Below are 19,288 nucleotides of genomic sequence, written 5' to 3' on the forward strand. Positions count from 1 at the left end.
TCGCTCCACACCCCTCTCACCCCTCTCTCCCCCTCTCCGCTCCTCTCTCCCCTTCTCTCTACCGTCTCTCTCTCACCCCCTCTCTCTACACCTCTCTCTCTCTCACCAACTCTCTCTCTACACCTCACTCTCTCTCTCCCCCTTTCTCTTCACTAACTCTCCCCCACTATGTCACCTAAATCTCTCTCCTCTCTCACACTCCCTCCCTCCCTAACCGTCTCCCTCCCCCAATCTCACCCCCACTCTCTCCCCGCACTCTCTCTCCCCACTCTATCCCCCACGCTGTCCCCACACTCTCTCTCCCCCTCCCTCTCTCCCCCTCTCTCTCCCCCTCTCTCTCTCACTCCACTCTCTGTCCCCTTCCTTCTGTCCAACTCTCTCTCCTCTCTGTCCCCCACTCTCCCCCTTTCTCCGCCTCCTCTTCTCTCCGCCTCCCTCTCCCCTCTCTCTCTATACCCGACTCTCTCACCACATCTCTCTACCCTCTCTCTCTCTACCCTGCTCACCCCCTCTCTCGACTCCCAATCTCTCTCTCTCCCCTTCTCTCTTCCCTAACTCTCTCTCTCATTCTGTCGCCTAAATCTCTCCCACTCTCACTCCCTGCCTCTCTCATGCTCTCACTCTCTCCTCTCTCACCCCCACTCTCTTTCCCCCCTCTCTCCCCCACTCTCTTCACCCACTCTCACACCATCTCTCTCCCCTTTCTCTCTCGCCCTCTCTCTCGTCCCCCTCTCTCTCCCCCATCTCTCCACTCTCTCTCCCTTCCCTCTCTCACAATCTCACTTTCATCCTCTCTCTTTCCCACTCTTTCTCTATTGTCTCCCCCAATCTCACTCCCCCTCTTCCTCTCCTCCTTTCTCTGCCCCCTTCTCTCCCCACGCCCCCCTGTCTTTCCCCTTTTCCCAACCACCACTCTCACCCTCACTCTCTCCCCCACCCTCTCCCCCCTCTCTTTCCCCCCTCTCGCCTCTCCTTCTCACCTCTCTCTATCACCCTTTCTCTCTCCTCCCACTCTCTCCCCTCTGTCTCACCCCTCTCTCTCCCCACCTTCCTTTCCCCCCTCTCTGTCCTCTCTCTCTCACCCCCTCTCTCTCCTCCACTCTCTCCCCCACTCTCTCTGCCCCACACTCTCTCCCCCTCTCTCTCCCACTCTCTCTCTCCCCCTCTTTCACCCCTCTCTCCAGCCTCTCTCTCCCCTCTCTCTCTCACCCCTTCTCTCTCCCGTCTCTCTCTCTCCCCTACTCTCTACCCCTCTCTATCCCCCTCTCTCCAACCCTCTCTCTCCCCTTCTCTCCCCCCCCCGTCTCTCCACATCTCTCTCCCCCGTCTCTCTACTCTCCTCTCTCTTCCCCCTGTCTTTCCCTCCCTCTGTCTCTCTCCCCTCTCTCTCTCTAACCTCTCTTGCGATCCCTCTCCCCTCCCCAACTCCCCTTTCCATCTCCCCTCTCCAATCTCCACTCTCTTACCTTCTCCCCCTCCCCTGTCACACCCCCTCTCCCCACTTTCTCCCCACTCTCTCTCTCTCCCCATGCTCTCTCCCCTCTCTCTCACCCCTCTCTACCCCCCTCCCCTCTCTCTCCCCTCACCCCCTCCACTCTCTCGCCCCCTGTCTTGCCCCCCTCTCTCGCCCGCCTCCATCGATCTCATCCCTCTGTCCCCTCCCTCTGCCCCCTCTCTACTCCCCTCTCCCTGCCCCCTCTCCCTGCAGCTCTCTCTCCTCCCCTCCCTCCCCCTCACTCTGTCCAGCTCACTCTCTCCCCCTCACTCCCCCTCTTCCCCTCTCTCTCCCTCGCCCCTCATTCTCCCCGCTCTCCCACTTGCTCTCTACCCCCTCTCTCTCTTCCCTTCTCTCTCCGCCCTCTCTCTCCACACCTCTCTCTCTATCCCATCTCTCCTCCTCCCCCTCCCTTTCCCCCTCACTCCCTCTCTCTACCCCTCACTCTCTCTCCCCCAACTCTCTCTTCATTAACGCTCTCACCCAATTCTGTCACCGAACTCTCTCCCCTCTCTCTCTCCCTCTCTGTCCCCCTCTCTCTCCGTTCCACTCTCTCTGTGCCCCCTCTCTCTGTCCCCCCTCTCTCTCCATTCCCCTCTCTCTATTCCCCTCTCTCTGTCCCCCTCTCTGTTCCCCCTCTCTCTCCGTTCCTCACTCTCTGTCCCCCCTCTCTCTGTCCCCCCTCTCTCTGTCCCCATCCTGTCTGTCCCCCCCTCCTCTCTGTCCCCCTCCTCTCTGTCCCCCCTCTCTCTGAACCATCCTCTCCCTCTGTCCCAATCTCTCTGTCCACCCTCGCTCTCCCCCCTCTTTTTACCCCCCTCCCTCTCCCCATCTCTCCCCTCCCTCCCTCCCCCTCTCTCTCTGTCCCCTCTCTCTCTGACCGCCCCTCTCTCTGTCACCCAATCTCTCTCTCTGTCCCTCCATCTCTCTGTCCCCCTCTCTCAATGCCCCCTCTCTATCCGTTGCCCTCGCTCTGTTCCCCTCTTTCTGTCCTCCTCCTCTCTGTCACTCACTCTCTGTCCTCCCTCTCTCTGTCTTCCCTCTCTCTCCGGGGCCCTCTCTCTGTCCCCTTTCTCTGTCCACCCTCTCTCTGTCCCCCCTCTCACTCCGTTCCCCGCTCTCTTCCCCCCTCTCTCTGTCCCCCCTCTCTCTCCGTCCTCCTTTCTCTGTCCACCCTCTCTCTGTCACCCCTCTCTCTCCGTTCCCTTCTCTCTCTGTCCCCACTCTCTCTGTCACCCTCTGACTCTGTGCCTCCCTCTCCCTCTTCCCATTTCTCTGTCCCCCTCTCTCTCTTCCCTCTATCTCTACCCCCCTCTCTATCCCCTATCACTCCACCGTCTCTCTCCCCCCACTCTCTTGTCCCCCTCTCTCTCTGTTCCACCCCCCTGACCCCATCACTCTCTGTCCCCCGCTCTCTCTGTTCTCTCTCTCTCTCTGTCCCCCTCTCTCTCTGTCCCCCCTCTCTCTGTCCCCCCCGTTCCCTCTCTCTCCCCCTCTGCCGCTCTCTCTCTGTGACCCCCACTATCTCTGTCCCCCACCTCTCTCTCTGTCTCTCCCGCTGTCTGTCCCCCTCTCTCGGTCCCCTCTCTCTAGGCCCCTCCTTCTCTCTGTCCCCCTCTCTCTTTCCCCCTCTCTCTATCCCCTCTCTCCCTCTGTCCCCCCTCTCTGCCCCGTCTCTCTCTTCCCCCCTCTGTCACCTCTCTCTCTCTGTCCCCCTCTCTCAATCCCCCCTGCCCCCTCTCTCTGTCCCCCCCTCTCTCTGTTCCCCCCTCTCTCTGACCCCCTCTCTCTGTCCAACCCTCTCTGTGTCCCCACTCTCTCTGTCCGACCCCTCTGTCCCCCTCTCTCTTTCCTCCTCTTTCTTTCCTCCGCTCTCTGCCCCCCACTTTCTGTCCCCCATTTCTCTTTGCACCTGTCTCTCTGACCCCCTCTCTCAATGTCCTCCTCTCTCTGTCCCCACTCTCTCTCTGTACCTCCCGCTCTGTCATCCTCCTCTCTGTCCCCACTGTCTCCGTCACCCTCTCACTCTTTCCTTCCCTCTCCCTCTGTCCCCATCTCTCTGTCCACCCCTCTCTCTGTTACCCTCTCTCTGTCCCCCTCTCTCCGTCCCCCCACTCTCTGCATCCCTCTCTCTGTCCCCCTCTCCCTGTTGCCCTCTCTCTGTCCCCCCACTCTCTGCACCCCTCTCTCTGTCCCCCTCTCTCTCTTCCCCCTCTCTCCACCTCCCTCTCTCCCCATCACTCCACCCTCTCTCTCCCCCCACTCTCTTGTCCCCCACTCTCTTGTCCCCTCTCTCTCTGTCCCCCTTTCTCTTTGACCCCCTCTCTCTCTCTCTGACCACCCCCTCTCTGTCCCCCTTCTCTCTGTCTCCCCTCTCTCTGTTCCCTCTTTCTTTGCCCTTCCCTCTCTCGGTACCCCTCTCTCTCTCTCCATCCCCCCCTCTCTCTTTCTCCCCTCTCTCTGGCACCCCCACTCTCTGTCCCCACTCTCTCTGTCACCCCTCTCTCTTCCCCCTCTGACCCCCTCTCTCTCACCCCTCTCCCTCTGTTCCCTCCTCTCTCTGTCCCCACTCTCTCTGTCCGACCCCTCTGACCCCCTCTCTCTTTCCTCCTCTTTCTTTCCTCCGCGCTCTCTGCCCCCCACGTTCTGTCCCCCCTTTCTCTTTGCCCCCGTCTCTCTGACCCCCTCTCTCAATGTCCTCCTCTCTCTGTCCCCAATCTCTCTCTGTACCTACCGCTCTGTCATCCTCCTCTCTGTCCCCACTGTCTCCGTCACCCTCTCACTCTTTCCTTCCCTCTCCCTCTGTCCCCATCTCTCTGTCCACCCCTCTCTCTCTGTTGCCCTCTCTCTGTCCCCCCACTCTCTGCACCCCTCTCTCTGTCCCCTCTCTCTGTTGCCCTCTCTCTGTTGCCCTCTCTCTGTCCCCCCACTCTCTGCACCCCTCTCTCTGTCCCCCTCTCTCTCTTCCCCCTCTCTCCACCTCCCTCTCTCCCCATCACTCCACCCTCTCTCTCCCCCCACTCTCTTGTCCCCCAGTCTCTTGTCCCCTCTCTCTCTGTCCCCCTTTCTTTTTGACCCCCTCTCTCTCTCTCTCTGACCACCCCCTCTCTGTCCCCCTTCTCTCTGTCCCCCCTCTCTCTGTCCCCTCTTTCTTTGCCCTTCCCTCTCTCGGTACCCCTCACTCTCTCTCCATCCCCCCTCTCTCTTTCTCCCCTCTCTCTGGCACCCCCTCTCTCTGTCCCCACTCTCTCTGTCACCCCTCTCTCTTCCCCCTCTGTCCCCCTCTCTCTGTCCCCCTCTCTCTATCACCACTGTCTCTGTCCCCCACTTTCTCTGTCCCCCCCTCTCTCTCTGTCCCCCCTCTGTCTGTCCCCCTCTCTGTACCCCTCTCTCTGTACATCTCTATCTGCTGCCCTTACTCTGTGAACCCCACTCTCTCTATCCCCCCACCTCTCTCTGTCTCTCCCGCTTTCTGTCCCCTTCTCTCGGTCCCTTCTCTCTCTGTCCCTACTTCTCTCTGTTCCCCCTGCTCTCAGTCCGCCCCCTCTGTCCCCTTCTCTCTTTCCCTCTCTCTCTGTCCCCCCTTTCTCCATCCCCCTGCCCCCACCTCTACTGTGCCTCCGTCTCTCTGTCTCCCCTCTCTTACTGTCCCCACTCTCTCTGCCCCCTCTTTCTGTCCCCGTTGTCCCTGTACCCCCCTCTGTTCCCCCTCTCTCTGTCCCCCTCTCTCTCTGTCCCCTCCCTGTCTGTCCCCCTCTCTCTGTCCCACCCTCTCTCTGTCCCCACTCTCTCTGTCACCCTCACACTCTGTTCCTCCCTCTCCCTCGGTCCCCGTCTATCTGTCCACCCCTCTCTCTCTGTACCCCTCTCTCACAATGTCCCCCCTCTCTCTGTCTCCCCCTCTGTAACCCCCGCTCCGTCACCCTTCTCTCTGTCCCCACTCTCTCTGTCACCCTCTGACTCTGTCCCTCCCTCTCTCTCTGTCCTCCTCGGTTCCCCCTCTCTCTGTTCCCCCTCTCTCTGTCCACCCTCTCTCTGTCCTCCCTCTCTCTCTGTCATCTCTCTCTGTCCCCCTCTCTCTGCCCCACTCTCTTTCTGTACCACCTCTCTCTGTCCTCCCTCTCTCTCTGTGCCCTCTCTCTGTCTCCCTCTCCCTCTGCCCCCCTCTCGCTGTCCCCCCTCTCTCTGTCCCCCCTGCTCAGTCCCCCTCTCTGTCCCCCCCCCCTTCTCGGTCCCAGCCCTCTCTATGTTCCCCGCTCTCTGTCTTTCTCTCAGTCCCCTTCTATCTCTGTCCCTCTCTCTCACTGTCCCCCCTCTCTTTCCCCCCTTCCTCTGTCCCCCTCTCTCTCTGACCCCCCTCTCACTGTCTCCCCTCTCTCTGTCCCCCTCTCTCTGTGTCTCCCATCTCACTGTCCCCCCTCTCTCTGTCCTCCCCTCTCTCTTCCCCCCTTCCTCTGTTCCCCTCTCTCTGTCCCCCTCTCTTTGACCCCCCTCTCTCTGACAGCCGTCTCTCAGTCCCCTTCTCTCTCTGTCACACTCTCTCTGTGTCTCCCATCTCACTGTCCCCCCTCTCTCTGTCCTCCCCTCTCTCTTCCCCCCTTCCTCTGTCCCCCTCTCTCTCAGTCCCCCCTCTCTCAGTCCCCCTCTCTCTGACCCCCCTCTCTCCACCCCACTCTCTCTGAACCTCTCTCTCTCTGTCCCCCTTTCTTCCCCCCCTCTCTGTCCACCGTCTCTGTACCCATCTCTCTCTCCCCTCTCTCTGTTCCCCCCTTCCTGTCACCCCCTTCTCGGTCCCAGCCCTCTCTCTGTCCCTCCCACTCTCTGTCCCCCTTCTCTCTGTCCCCCTTCTCTCTCGCCCCCCGCTCTCAGTCCGCCCCCTCTGTATTCGGCTCTCTTTACCCCTCCCTCTGCCACCCCTCTATCTGACCCCCTCTCTGTGTCCCCACGTCTCTCTGTCCCCTTCACTCTCTGTCCCCCTTTTCCCTGTCCCCACTCTCTGTTCACCCACTCTCTGCCCCCATCTCTGTCCCTCATCTCCGCCCCTCCCGTCTCTGTCCCCCTCTCTCTGTCTGACCTCTCTCTGACCCCCCCTCTGTTCCCTCCGTCCCGCCTTCTCGGTCCCAGCCCTCTCTATGTACCCCCTCTTTCTGTCCCCTCACTCTCTCTGTCCCCCTTCTCTCTCTGTCCCTCTCTCTGTCCCCACGCTCTCTCTGTCCCCCTCTCTCTGTGTCCCCCCTCACTCCGTCCTCTCTCTGTCACCTCCCTCTCTGTCCCCCCGTCCTCCCCCCTCTGCCCCCACTCTCTCCATCCCCCACTCTCTGTCCCCCTCTCTCTATCCCCCTGCTCTCTGTCCCCCTCACTCTGTCTCCCTCTCTCTATCCCCCTGCTCTCTGTCGCCCTCTGTCTGTCCCCCTCTCTCTGTCCCCCTCTCTCTGTTGCCCTCTCCCTGTCCCCCTGCTCTCTGTCCCCCTCTCTCTGTCCCCCGCTCTCTGTCCCCCTCTGTGTGTTGCCCTCTCACTGTCCCCCTCTCTCTGTCCCCCTCTCTCTCCCGTTCTCTCTGTCCCCTACTCTCTGTGCCCCCTTTCTCTCTGCTCCCCTCTATCTGTCCCCCTCTTTGTCCCACTCTCTCTGTCCCCCCTCTCTCTGTCCCCCTCTCTCTGTTCCACTCTCTCTGTCCCCCTCTCTCTGTCGTTCTCTCTGTCCTCATCTCTCTCTCCCACTCTCTCTGCCCCTCTTTCGCTCTATCCCTCTCTCTTTGTCCCTCTCTCTCTCTGTCCCCCTCTCTGTCCCCAGGCTCTCTCTGTCCCCCCTCTCTCTTTGTCCCCCTCTCACTCCCTCCTCTCTCTGTCACCTCCCCCTCTGTCCCCCTGTCCCCCCTCTGTCCCCCCATTCTCTCCATTCCCCACTCTATGACCCCCTCTCTGTCGCCCACTCTCTCCAGCCCCCACTCTCTGTCTCCCTCTCTCTATCCCCCTGCTCTTTGTCCCCATCTCTCTGTCCCCCTCTCTCTGACCCGCATCTCTCTCCCGTTCTCTGTCCCCCTCTATCTGTGCCCCCTTTCTCTCTGTCCGCCCTCTCTCTGTCCCCCTCTCTTTGTCCCCCACTCTCTGTCCCCCCCTCTCTGTCCCCCTCTCTCAGTATCCCCTCTCTCTGTCCCGCTCTCTCTGTCCCCTTCTCTCTCCCGTTCTCTCTGTCCTTATCTCTCTGCCCCCTCTCTCTGTCCCCCCTTTCTCTCTCTCCCTCTCTTTGTCCCCCTCACTCTCTGTCCCTCTCTCTGTCCCCACACTCTCTCTGCTCCCCCTCTGTGTCCCCCTATCACTCCCTTCTTCTCTCTATCACCTCCCTCTCTGTCCCCCCGTCCCCTCCCGTCCCCCACTCTCTCCATCCCCCACTCTCTGTCCCCCTCTCTCTGTCCCCCACTCTCTGTCCCCCTCTCTCTCTGTTCCCCCTCTGTTTGTCCCCTTCTCTCTGTCCCCCTCTCTCTCTGTCTCCGTCTCTCTGTTCACCCTCTCTCTCTTCCCCCTCTCTATACCCCCCTCTCTCTCCCCATCTCTCCCCTACCTCGTTCCCCCCACTCTCTGGTCCCCCTCTCTCTCTGTCCCCTGTCTGTCTGTCCTCCCTCTCTCTGTCCCACTCTCTCTGTCCGTCCCCTCTGTCCGCCTCTCTCTTTCCTCCTCTTTGTTTCCCCCGCTCTCTCTGCCCCCCTCTTTCTGGCCCCCTCTCTTTGCCCCCCTCTCTCTCTGTCCCCCTCTCTCTGTTCCCCCCTCTCTGTACCCCCCGCTCTGTCACCCTTCTCTCTATCCCCACTCTCTCTGTCACCCTCTGACTCTGTCCCTCCCTCTCCGTCTGTCCCCCCTCTCTCTACCCCCTCTCCCTACCCCCTGTCTCTTCCCTATCACTCCACCCTCTCTCTCCCCCCACTCTCTTGTCCCCCACTCTCTTGTCCCCCTCTCTCTCTGTCCCCCTCTCTCTCTGACCCCCTCTCTCTCTCTGACCATCCCCCTCTGTCCCCCTTCTCTCTGTCCCCCTCTCTCTCTCTCCCCTCTTTCATTGCCCTTCCCTCTCCCTGTCCCCCTCTCTATCCGTCCCCTCTCTCTCTCTTTCTCCCCTCTCTCTGGCACCCCCTCTCTCTGTCCCCACTCTCTCTCTGTCCTTCTCTCTCTGTCCCCACTCTCTCTCTGTCACCCCTCTCTCGTCCCCTCTGCCCATCTCTCTCTGACCCCCTCTCCCTCTGTTCCCTCCTCTCTCTGTCCCCTTTTCTCTGACCCCCGTCCCCCCGCTCTCTGTCGCCCTCTCTCTGCCCCCCTCTCTGTTTTCCCCTCTCTCTGTCCCCCCTCTCTCTCTGTCCCCCCCTCTCTCTCGGTCCCCACCCCCCCGTCTGTCCCCCCTGTTCCCCTCTCTCTGTACACCTCTCTCTGCCACCTCTGCTGCCCTTACTCTGTGACCCCCACTCTCTCTGTCCCCCCACCTGTCTCTGTCTCTCCCGCTCTCTGTTCCCCCTGCTCTCAGTCCGCCCCCTCTGTCCCCTTCTTTCTTTCCCCCTCTCTCTGTCCCCCCTCTCTCCGTACCCCTGTCCCCCCTCTACTGCCGCCCCGTCTATCTGTCTTCCCTCGCTTACTGTCCCCACTCTCTCTGCCCCCTCTCTCTGTCCCCTTCTCCCTGTACCCCCCTCTGTTTCCCCTCTCTCTGCCCCCTCTCTCTCTGTCGCCCTCTCTCTGTCCCCCTCTCTCTCTGTCCCCCTCTCTCTGTCCCCCACCCCCTTTCTGTCCCCCTCTCTCAGTCTCCCGCTCTGTCCCCCGCTTCTCGGTCCCAGCCCTCTCTCTGTCCCCCCTCTTTGTGTCCCTCCTCTTCCTCTGTCCTCCTCTCTCTGTCTCCCCCTCTCTCTGTCCCCTCTCTCTGCCCCCCGTTCGCCCCTTCTCGGTCCCAGCCGTCTCTCTTTCTCTCCCGCTCTCTGTTTCCCTTCTCTCTGTCCCCCCGCTCTCAGTCTGCCCCCTCTGTCCCCGTCTCTCTTTACCACTCTCTCTGCCCCCCTATCTGTCCCCCCTCTCTCTGTCCCCCTGTCTCTCCCCTTCACTCTCTGTCCCCCTTCTCCCTGTCCCCACTGTCTCTGTTCCCCCCTCTCTCTGCCCCCATCTCAGTCCCCCATCTCCGTCCCTCCCCTCTCTGTCCCCCTCTGTGTCCCCCCACTCTCTGACACCCCTCTGTGCACCACCCCGTCCCGCCTTCTATGTCCCCCTCTCTCTCCCTTTCTCTCTCTCCCCCTCTCTCTGTCCCCACTTTCTCTCTGCCCCCTCTCTCTGCCCCCTTCTCTTTGGCCCCCTCTCTCTGTCCCCCTCTCTCTCTGTCCCCCCCTTTCTGTCCCACCCTTTCTGTCCCCCTCTCTTTGTCCTCATCTCTCTGTCCCCCCCTCTCTGTCCCCCATTTCTCTGTATCCCTCTCTCTCTGTCCCCCTCTCTCTGTCCCCTCTCTGTCCCCACGCTCTCTGTCCCCCGTCTCTCTGTGTCCCCCTCTCACTCCCTCCTCTCTCTGTCACCTCCCTCTCTGTCCCCCCTGTCCCCCCGTCCACCACTCTCTCCATCCTCCAGTCTCTGTTCCCCTTCTCTGTCCCGCACTCTCTGACCCCTCTGTCATTATGTCCTCCCCTATTTCTCTCTCTCCCTCACCTTATCTCTCCCTTGCCTCCCTCTCTCTGTCTCTCCCTGCTCCTTCTCTCTCTGTCCACCTCTCTCACTCTCGATCCCCCTACCTCGGTCTCTCTTTCTCCCCACCTCCCTGTTCCTCTCTGACTAAATCTCTCTCCCTCCTGCCCCTCCCTCCCTCTGTGACGCAGTCTGTCTCCCTGACGCGCCCCTCTCCCTCTGATCCAGAGACTGGGGAGAGTAGTAGTGGTTGGTGCTGTGGCTGCATGTGGTTGGAGGGGTGGTTGTAAGATGATAGAGAGATGTGGGAAGTGGGAGGAGGGGGAAAAATGGAGTAGAGACAGAATTGGGGAAGGGAGATAGATGGCAGGATAGAGAGAGGGTGCAGGGGAGGGGTAGAGGAAAGAGTGGAGGCAGGTGGAGAGAGTGGGGGAGAGGAAATGGGGAGGCCAGGTTGGAGTGGGGGTACAGAGGGAGTTAAACCCAGCTCCTGAGCTCAGGGCGTGGTGCCCTCCCCTTCCCTGAGGACCAGGACTTGGGGCTGAGTCTGTCTCTCTCCAGCTCAGCTTTTCCAACACAAAGACACACAACAACATCGGTCACTCTGCTGCTCGGCACGCTTTAATCAACATTTTTATTGGTTACAAATGGAAGTGATGGATACAGTCAGTGGGATGGTGCCTTTTCTCACTGGTCCCTGAGTTGTGAGAAACATTGAAATGTTTCCCTGTAACCCCCCTGTGGGATAAGGATGGACAAACCAGCGCTACCCTCAGTCTGTTACCATAGCGACAGGCTGCTCCATCGCTGAAACACTGAACTGAAATGAGAAAATCCCGGATGGATTGATTAATGTGGGAATTTGATGGATGGATGGATTTGGGTGAAGGGATATTTCAGCACATTCTTCAGCTGCTGCCTGAACTTAGTCTGGGTCACGGCATAAATCGCGGTGTTTGTGCAGCAACTGAGGAGCTGCAGCATGAAGCCCAATTCCTGCACAAAGTGATGGAGATACACAGACCGATACCCAATCAACCACATCCGGTACCATATAGAATACAGCATTAACATTGACCATAACAGGATGAAATTGGCCGAGATCACAAACAGTAAAATGATGGATTTTTTTCGGTTTCTCATTTCAGTGTCAGACTGAGCGTCCCCATTGGTGTGAGCGCGGAGTCTCCTGCGGGCTCTGCTGGTCACTAAAATGTGTCTGACGGTGAGAACATTGAGCAGCAGAATCAGGAGAAATGGGACACACGGGGTTAGAATGTGGTGGAGGGACTCGATTGTGACCCAGACACTGGAGAATCGAACAGCGTCTGTTACATCACAAAACCAGGGGACGTTCCCCAGCCAATACCGAGCCGTGAGCATAAAATACCAGGAAATGTTCTTTAAACAGCTCAGCACAGTCACTGCTCCCAGAACCACAGCCGCCGTTTTCTCACTGCAATATTTACTTTTCAGCTTCTGGCAACAAATGGCCACAAACCGATCAAAGGTGAAAGTAACGGTGAACCAGACAGAGCAGTCAGTGGCTGCATAAAGCAGGACCCCGTGGATATTACACACGGGGACAGAGTCCTTCAGGAAATAAAACTGTTCCCCATAAACAATGGGAATGTGTCTCAGGATCAGGTCGAGGATAATGACCAGGAGATCCGCCGCTGCCATGGCCCCCAGGTAACGTCTGACACATGGAGACAATCCACAATCTTTATAAAGCAGGACGTAGATGGTCACTACGTTAACTGTGAGGATGGAAAACAAACCCATTATCCATCAGCCTGGAGGCAAAGGGACCCGTTTGATAGGGGACCCAATGAGATTTTCAAATGTGTCCCTGTGTTCAGGGATTTATTAAAATAATTGGAGCTGGAATAACAAATGGGAAGGTCTGAATTATTGACGAAAATGTGACATAAGCCACAAGAAACCCTCCCTCCCCAAACACACGGAGACACATCCATAAGGACAGATGGTTTCTAGAACATTCCCACACACTTGATCACTCGAGAGCAGACACAGGTCACTCCTTCCCAGTTCCTAATACAGAGGGTGGAAACGTTGCTGTCCTGAAGGATTCTCTCCCAGTTTCCTGAAGACAAATGGAGTTTGGGAATTTCTGTATTTTGGTCTAAATTGTGGTCGATCCTGTGTCGTGGAGAAATGTAAATGCAGGGAAAACGTATTCACCCCTTTAACTGCCTGAGGGTCCTTCGGAACAGTGTCTCCTTCTCCCTGGAACGGGATCTCTTCCCTCGGGATCTTATCGTTTGTTCAATTCACTGACGTCCGGCCGTTCACAAACAATGTCAGGGACAGAACGTTCCGGGGAATGTTAGTTATAGAATGTCAGGGACAGAACGTTCCGGGGAATGTCAGTTATAGAATGTTGGGGACAGAACGTTCTGGGGAATGTCAGTTATAGAATGTCAGGGACAGAACGTTCCGGGGAATGGCAGTTACAGAATGTTGGGGATAGAACATTCCGTGTAACCCCTTGACCTGTCCATGACCTTTCCCCCCTACTCACCCCACCTACATGATGTCCTGTGCCTGGACACACTGTAACATTAATGGGATGAGAGACGGAGCGTCCAATCACAGGAATGGGAACGAAAGGCATTGCCAGATCAGCTGAAATGGTGAGATATGCCACATTCTCAATCCACCTCACAGAACCAGCCCAGACACCATACACCCAGAGGAGATATCTGTTCACCGGGGAACACTGTGCAGACCAGGCCAGTGTACTGCTCAGTACAACCCAGCAATCTGTGCAGATTCATCCATTACACTGGTCAATACAACCCAACAATATGGCCAGAGTGACACACTGCATAGATCATGTCACATCACTTATCTTCAAACGCAGGCTCGACATCTGTCCAGTTTGGGAAGCTGTGATAGAGACAGAAAAGCTGCAGATGCTGCAGTCCAAAGAAGACAGGCAGGAAGCTGTGAGAACACAGCAATCCTGACAGCATCAGGAGGTGTAACCATTCTGTAAGGATCCTGAAGGAGGGCTACACCTGAAACATCAAATTCTACACCTCCTGATGCTGCCTGGATTGCGGTGTCCCTCCAGCGAGTATTCAGCCTGGGAAGCAACGCAGACCCCAGCAGTGCATTGATCTATAAACCCAGACTAGATATCTGTCCAGAGCTGAAAATGTGCTGCTGGAAAACCGCAGCAGGTCAGGCAGCATCCAAGGACCAGGAGAATCGGCGTTTCAGGCATCAGCCCTTCTTCAGCAACCGGCTATCTGTCCAGTACGGGGGGCTGTGTAAACCACAGCAGTGCATTTATCTATAAACCCGGACTAGATATCTGTCCAGGACGGGGAGCTGTGCAGAACACAACAGGGCACTAATGTCTAAACCTGAAACAAATATCCATCCTGCATTGGGAGCTGCACAAACCACATCATTGTATTATCTATAAACCTCAACTAGATAGTCTGACCAGCACAGCGACCTGTGCAGTTATCACCCATGAATTCATCTGTAAACCAGGAGCAGCTACCCTCCCAGAATGTAGGATTATGCACACCTCCGCATTGCATAAATCTGTAACCCAGGAGCAGTTACCCTCCCAGCGTGTAGAGCTGTGTACCCCACCCCAGTGCATTAATCTGTAACCCAGGAGCAGTTACCCTCCCAGCATGTAGGACTGTGTGTACCACCCCAGTGCATTGATCTGTAACCCAGGAGCAGTTACCCTCCCAGCATGTAGGACTGTGTATACCACCCCAGTGCATTCCTCAGTAACACTGAGATTCCTGCCCAGTGTGGGGAAACTTGCAGCCCGGGCTGGAAGTGACAGGATGTGCAGCTCCCTCCGATTTACAGCTCGAACTCTCCATTGTGCCCTGACAAGGGGGTGCTGTGGGTGTGAACATCACTGCCACAGAGACACGGCGGGGGAATCAGTTTAAATATCACCACATGGGACGGGTTTGGTGTATAGACAAAGATGGGGACACTGAGACACAGTGTCATGGAAGGATGTGTTCCCAGGTTGCAGAATGCTGAAATGTAGACACTTCGATAGCATCCTGTAACATGAGCCTGTCTTCCCAGGAAAGATGGGAAAAAAGGATTTTGGTGTGAGGTCAGATGAAACAACAGCTGCTGTGTGGTTTTGAAATTACGTTTATGTAATTGCTGTAGAGTTGGAATGGGGAAATAAGCAGTTTAGAGAAATGGGGTCTCAGAGTTGTGAATAGTTGATGAAATTTGTTCACTTTCAGAGTTAAAAAATAAATTGATATTTTTGTTTAAACAGTGGAATTTGGGAGTTTTCTGTCACTCATATTTTAACAGTTTACAAGACAAATTGAGCATTTCTTTATGTTTAGTTTATATTACCAGATGAACTCACTGTTGTGTCCTAACAATTGCTGTGTGTATCTGTGTGTCTCTGTGTGGGGCAGGTCTGCCAGTCTCTGTGGTGCCTAAAGTGATGCAATGCCACCCTCTGCTGGCCTCCCCACGCCACTGCACAGGCATTTGCAGAGGGTGAAAACCAACAGGGATACATTCAGAGAGGGGGAGGGAGAGGGCAGCTGCTCACAGCACCATCCAAACTGATGTATTATCCATGGACTGATCTAAATGTCCTTTAAACGTTGTAACTGTTCCTGCTTTCACCACTTCATCTGGAAGTTCATTCCACACACAAGCCAGATTCTGTCTTACATAATTACCTCTCCTGACTTTTGTAAATCTTTTTCCTCGCACCTTAAAATATCCCTCAGTTTTGAATCCCCAAATCTAGGGAAAAGACATCAGCCCTTCGGCTTATCTGTACCCCTCAATATTTTATAAACCTCCGTAAAGTTACCGCTTAATTTCATATTCTTCAGTGAAAAAATCCCAGCCTACACAGCCTCTCCTTATAGCTCAATCCCTCCTTTCCCAGCAACATCCAGGTTAAACTCTTCTGAACCCTTTCCAGTTTAATAATATCAAGGTCAGTAATATTAAAGTGAAGAGTCAAGGTATTTTCTTAGGGCACAGGGAGTCCAAAACTAGAGGACATAGACTTAAGGTGAGAGGGGAAACATTTAAAAGTGATCTTCGGGGCAGCTTTTTCACCCAGAGGGAGGTGTGCCTATGGAATGGGCGGGCAGGATGACCAGACTGGACACAGTATTCCAGAAGAGGTCTCACTAATGTCCTGTACAACCACAAGATTTGACGTCCCAATTCCGATACTGAAAGGTCTGACCAATGAAGACAAGTGTGTTAAACACCTCCTTAATCGCACTATCTATATGAGATGAAAATTTTAAAGAATTATACCTGACGGCCTAGGTCTCTGTTCTACAACATTGCCAAAGACCCTACTTTTAATTGTATAGGTCCTGTTCTTGTTTGATTTACCAAATCCAATGCCTCGCATTAATCCAAACTAAACTCCATCTGCCACCCCTCAGCCCAGTGTGTGATATTACTGCCACCTCCCCCTCCCCCTTCAATTTTAAAACGCCCATCCCTGTCCAGGAGGCCTGCACACTCCAGCCTTGATTGTCACAAAGACCCTGAGCTTGGGTTGTCTTGTGTGGTTAGGGGGAGGAGGGACAGATTACAGACACAGTCAGTGGGGAGGAGAGGCCGGACAGTAATCAGCGGCCTGGTGTCGCTTCATGGTTTTAGGAAGAGGGCAGTCGCACGTTAGAGGTGGGTAAGAGTGATCGGTGTTTTGGGACCAGAAATTAAGCTCTACCTTCGTCTCTGGTGTTCAGTAATAAATATCTGTTTGAGACTCTTCATTGGGCAGAGTGTGTCTGCAGGATTTCTTTCCTTAATATTGCAGACTACAGATAATAGTGATTAAAGATGTTTATAGCAATGTTAACCTGATTATAATAAATCCACACTGAACTGAAAGTGGTCACTAAAATATGACCCAAAATCTGGGTATGATAGTGTGGTGGGTAGTGTCCCTGTCTCTGAGCCAGAGCTCTGGATTTGATTTCAATTCCTGAACTTGTGTGGGAGTGTTCCTAGCTCTGGACTAGAAGGCCCGGATTCAAATCCTACCTGTTGCAGAGGTATGTCCCAGCATGACAGAACAGTCTGATGAACAAACACACAGGAGAATACTGTTCCAGCTTTATGGGTATTGTCGAGTGATGCTAGTGTCCCTTTCTCTGGGCACAAAGGTCTCGGTGTAAAGCCCACAGAAGTGTCTCATGATACATCTGAACAAACTGTTTAAAATGGATTTAGAATTGTGACTTGATGGAGAAGGAAGAGGTGTCAGTATTGCATTTCAGAATTTAGGCCCAGGATGACTGAAAGTACAGCCATTCGTGTTGATTGGGGTCACATTTCGCAGCAGTAAAGGTTTATAAAATCAAAATGGCCATAGATAGGATGAGTAGTCAGGGGTTTTTCCCCAGGTTTGGGGCGTCCATAAAAGTGGAGGGCATTGGTGGAAATTGAGAGGGAAAAGGTTTTGATGCGGCCGAAAGGGCACCATTTCACACAGAGGGTGGTGTGCTTATGGAATGAGCTGCCAGAGGAAGTGGTGGAGGCTGGTACAACTACAGCATGTAAAAGACATCTGGATGCTGACAGACCTGCCGAGCTTTTCAGCAATTTCTGTATTTCTCTTAAAAATGCATTCAGTTTAACACAAGTATTCTGAATAACTTAAACAATTTTAATTCTTAATGACGCAGCGTTATATAAACATATCTTCAAATCGACCAAGATCATTTTCTGCTACGGGTCTGTCTCTGTACATGACAGCAGCAATGATGCACCTACATGGAACAGGGAATGTGATGGAGACATCGTTTGGACAATGTACAAGGAAGTTTGGACAATGTACAAGGAGACCTCCCATGGTCCAGTTTGGGAGAAGATGACATTACTGTGTGATTCAGCTCAGAGAGGGAGAAAATGTAATCTGCCTGAGAAGGAATGGCCTATTGCACTCTCTCTCCTTCAATGTTCCTCATCACAGCAATGTGTGCGAGCTAAAAAAATACTCTAAACTCATCGTTACCATTCTTATTTTTATGGAATCCCTGCAGTGTTGAAACAGGTCCTTCGGCCAAACAAGTCCATACTAACCTTCCCAAAAAATTCCCCTACATTTACCCCTGACTAATGCACCGAACCTAGAAATCCTTGATCACTACAACAATTTAGCATGACCAATCAACCTAACCTACACACTTTGAGCTGTGGTAGGAAACTGGAGCACCTACTAGAAGCTCACACAGACACGGGGAGAACGTACAAACTCCACACACCCAGGCTAGAGTCGAACCAAAGTCCCTGGTGTTGTGAGGCAGCAGTGCTAACCATCGTGCAACCCTTTGGGTGCTCCCTGACCAGAATTCATTGGAATCTACTCACTGCCTAAAGCAAAGGGAATTCAGCCAAATTCAATTCTCCCAGGATGAAATCCCATTGCTAGCAGCTGTGTGAGTACAATATCTTCAGAAGCAGAATACTGTTTTGAACAATCTTGCAATTTTTCCTTTGTCGTGAGTTCCATGAATATCTGGACAACGTTCTTTCAAGTTAAAATTGGAGTGTGTGTGTGTGTGTGTGTGTGTGTAATATTGATTATATTATGGCAATACACAAACGGTTTACCATTCATCTGTTAAAATTGCCCATGGTATTCAGGGATGTGTATGTTAGGTGCATTAGTCAGGGGTAAATGTGGGGAAATGGGTCTGGATGGGTTATTCTTCTGTGGGTCAGTGTGGTCTTGTTGGGCTAAAGGGCTTGTTTCCCCACTGTCGGGATTATATGAATCACCCGGAACCCTCTCGATTCGATTCCAACGTGTAACTCACTTCCATGTATGTGTGACTGGCATGTTTCAAAAACACCCCAAAACCTTCACTTCTATTCCACTTGATGGAGTTCAATTTAGATAAATATGAGGTGCTGCATTTTGGGAAAGCAAATTTGAGCAGGACTTATACACTTAATGGTCAGGTCTGAGGGAGTGTTGCTGAACAAAGATACTTTGAAGTGCAGGTTCGTAGCTCCGTGAGAGTAGAGTGGCAGGTGGATAAGATAATGGAGGCAGCGTTTGGTATGCTTTCCTTTATTGGTCAGAGTTTTGAGTATAGGCATTGAGAGGTCATGTTGTGTCTGGACTGGACATGGGTTAGGCCACTGTTGGAATATGGCATGCAATTCTGGTCTCCTTCCTATCGGAAGGATGTTGTGAAATTTGGAAGGGTTCAGAAAAGATTTACAAGGAGGTTGCCAGGATTGGAGGATTTGAGCCACAGGGAGAGGCTGAACAGGCTGGGGCTGTTTTCCCTGGAGCATCAGAGGCTGAGGGGTGACTTTATCAAGGTTTATAAAATCATGACGGGCATGGATAGGATAAATAGACAAAGTGTTTTCCTTGGGTAGGGAGTCCAGAACTAGAGGGCAGAGGTTTAGTGTGAGAGGGGAAAGATATGGAAGAGACCTAAGGGGCAACTTGTTCACTCAGAGGGTGGTCCAGTAATGGAATGAACTGTCAGAGGAAGTGGTGGAGGGTAGTACAATTGCAACATTTAAAATTCAGCTCGATGGGTATATGAATGGGAAGGTTTGGAGGGAGATGGGCCAAGTGCTTGAAAAAGAGACTAGAGTAGGTTAGGATATCTGGTCTGCATAGACGGGTTGGACCAAAGGGTCTGTTTCCATGATGTACATCTCTATGACTGTATAACTCTGCGATTTTGTGACTCACGACTTGTTATCTGTTATTCTGTATGTAAACCACCCTGAACCCCTCGATTCGATTCCAGTCGGTCCCTCACTCCTGGGTATCTCATATGCTGTATGTAAACCCTAAACCCCTCAATTAGATTCCAGTCTGGAACTCACTCCTGGGGATCTGTTATTGATCTGTGTAGTGATCCTTGTTGGATGTTTGACCGAAGACAAGATAAACTAAATGGTCAAATGTTACATTGGGAGCAGGAACACAGAAAGCTGCTGTACATTTGTGTCCTGTTGCATATCTCCAAGTTTCAGATTGGGGCTGAATTCCTGTCACAATGGGGAAAGTCTCAAAAGCTGTTTCTTGTCCTGCATGAATGCATCATTATAACATGAATTCCATTGTAAGGTAGGAAATGGAGACAGCTTCTGGAAGGAGTCTGTA

At 54.1% G+C, this 19,288-nt stretch overlaps 1 protein-coding gene across 1 annotated transcript in view; it reads left to right on the forward strand.

Moving 5' to 3' along the window:
- LOC140470630 (uncharacterized) overlaps nt 1-11,671 on the forward strand; it is a 37,618-nt gene extending 25,947 nt beyond the window's left edge. The window contains exon 4 of the mRNA XM_072566674.1: nt 11,611-11,671. The gene's annotated coding sequence lies outside the window, so the exon portion shown is untranslated. The remainder of the gene's footprint in view (nt 1-11,610) is intronic.
- The last annotated feature ends 7,617 nt before the right edge of the window (nt 11,672-19,288 follow it).

Source organism: Chiloscyllium punctatum, chromosome 52, assembly GCF_047496795.1.
Source record: "Chiloscyllium punctatum isolate Juve2018m chromosome 52, sChiPun1.3, whole genome shotgun sequence".
Classification (NCBI taxonomy): Eukaryota; Metazoa; Chordata; class Chondrichthyes; order Orectolobiformes; family Hemiscylliidae; genus Chiloscyllium; species Chiloscyllium punctatum.